The following is a 2,500-nucleotide window of genomic DNA, read 5'->3' on the forward strand; positions in this document are numbered from 1 at the left end:
ATAACAATAATGATGATAAATGTAGTAAAAATGATAATGATAATAATAATAATGATGATAATAATAATAACAATAATAATAATAATGATAGTAATAATAATAACAACAACAATAATAATGATATAGTGGTAATAATGATAATAAGAATAATAATGGTAACAATGATAATAGCGATAACAACAAGAACAACCATGATTATGATGATATTAATAATTATGATAATCATAATAATAATGAGGTAAATAATAATAATAATGATAATAATAATAATAATAATAATATTAATAATGATAATGATAATAATAATGATAATAATAATAACAATAATAATAATGATAATATTAATAATAATAATAATAATAATAATAATAATAATAATAATGATAATGATGATAATGATAATGATAATAATAGCAAAGATGATGGTAATAATATTAATAATAATAATAATAATAATAGTAATAATAATGACAATAATGATAATAAAATAATAATAATAATAATGGTAATGATGAGAATAACAATGGTAATAACAATGATAATTCTGATAATAACAGTGTTAATGATAACTATTATTATCTATAGTAGCACAAGTAATAGTTTTTTCTTTCCCTACTCCTCTTCATCATCATCATCGTCATCGTGATCATGATCATTATCATCACTATCACCACACCATTACTATCATCATCGTCACCATTACCCTCAACATCATTATCAGCATCATCATCTTCACAACCCCCACCTTTTTCACCGTTGCCATCATCATGGTGATCACGATCACCAACCCATCGTTATCATCATAAATCATCAACCACCCATGCCATCATTACCTGCAATTCTCTTTCTCTCCTATCACCACTTTCTGTATAACACTCATGATCATATTATAAGTGTTGTATCACCAGGCACTATACCAAGCATCTCAACAAAGTTATTACCACGCACATCATACTTCCTTTTAACAACTATATTATGTTTCTGAGACTAGGATTTTTTGTTTTGTTTTGTTTTATTATGTTTCGGAAACTAGGAAAAAAAATAGTTGTTGCACATCAGCCGCACCATCAGAATATTTGTTTTGTTTTGTCTTTTTGCTGCTAATATCATTATCATGAACTTTCTTCCTGTTTTGTTAGTATTATTACCTTCAGTCGTACTTTTCCATTAGCTTTGTTATTGGCACTGGAATTATAATGCGCGGTTTCATTATGTTCAGAATAATCATTGTCACAGTATTGCATCGTCAGTTTTATGGTTATTATTTTTGCTGATTAGTTTATAAAGTGAGAAGATGATATCTGTCTTTCTATCTGCAAATATAATCATACACATACATAAATTATATGTATATATATATATATGTGTGTGTGTGTGTGTGTGTGTGTGTGTGTGCGTGCGTGCGTGTGTGTGTGTGTGTGTGTGTGTGTGTGTGTGTGTGTGTGTGTGCGTGCGTGTGTGTGTGTGTGTGTGTGTGTGTGTGTGTGTGTGTGTGCGTGCGTGCGTGTGTGTGTGTGTGTGTGTGTGTGTGTGTGTGTATGTGCGTTGAAACCTGAAAACCGCATCCAAATCTTTTGAAACAGGCAAGATCATATACACTACATTCACCCATGTTTCATTTCTTTCTATTGTCTTATATGCTTATATGCGTCACCTCGTGAAATGCAAATACTAGAAATATGTATTTGAACATGTATTCGAAAGTAACGCTATCATTTGAAGAAAAACAATATTGGAATTGGCAATTAATAGCTGGCAGTATTCCCACACTTTCAAGATGATGGGATTGAATGAATAACAACTACATTTTGAAGGAGGGAAGGGGCGGGGCGAGAAGAAAGAGGATAAAGGGGGAGGGGCACAAGGAGAGAGGGAAAGGGGGGAGGGGTGTGAAGAAAGAGGAAAGAAAGGAAGGGGCATGGGTTAGGAGGAAAGACGGGCAGGGAGAAAGAGGAATAGGGCAGAAGCATGAAGGAAGAGGGAAGTAGGTGAAGCATATAGGACAGAAGGGAAAAGAGGGGGAGGCGCTTGAAGAAAGAGAGAAGAGAGGGTTTGGGAAGAGGGAAGAGAGAAGGGGAGAAGAGGGGGGGGGGGCGTGGAACAGAGGAAAGAGTGAAAGGGGAGGAGCGTGGAGAGAAAGTGAAAGTGGCGGAGGGGCATGGGAAAAAAGAATGAGAGAAAGGGAGAGACATGTAGAAAGAGAGAAGAATCATTGGGTAAAGCAGACTGAGAAGCGAAAAGGAGAAAAGGAAAAAAACGGAAGAAGGGATGGAGGGAAGGGAGAGGGGAAGGTCAAAGAGGCAGTGAAAGTAAGGGCCGAGAGGGCAGGGAAAATTCTAGCTCACCTGCAGAAGACCCGCAGAAGCCCAGCGCAGTGTCCCCTGTGGATGCTTGGTGTGCAGTCGGCCCGGCAGAAGACGTTGCGCGCGTTTTGACTCCGACGGAGGAGACGCCAAGAAAATGACTCTGCACGGATGGTGAGTTCCTTTTCGTCTCTCCG

The 2,500-nt window shown here is 36.2% G+C and overlaps 1 protein-coding gene and 1 long non-coding RNA gene across 2 annotated transcripts in view; one reads left to right on the forward strand and one right to left on the reverse strand.

Moving 5' to 3' along the window:
• Positions 1-2,500, reverse strand: part of LOC125033319 (protein O-mannosyl-transferase TMTC1-like) — a 608,165-nt gene that overhangs the window by 568,288 nt on the left and 37,377 nt on the right. The gene's annotated exons all lie outside the window — the stretch shown is intronic.
• The window catches only part of LOC125033321, a 7,391-nt gene continuing 7,244 nt past the window's right edge, over positions 2,354-2,500 (forward strand). Inside the window, exon 1 of the long non-coding RNA XR_007115591.1 lies at positions 2,354-2,477. This is a non-coding gene — a long non-coding RNA (uncharacterized LOC125033321). The remainder of the gene's footprint in view (positions 2,478-2,500) is intronic.

This window comes from Penaeus chinensis, chromosome 16, assembly GCF_019202785.1.
Source record: "Penaeus chinensis breed Huanghai No. 1 chromosome 16, ASM1920278v2, whole genome shotgun sequence".
Classification (NCBI taxonomy): Eukaryota; Metazoa; Arthropoda; class Malacostraca; order Decapoda; family Penaeidae; genus Penaeus; species Penaeus chinensis.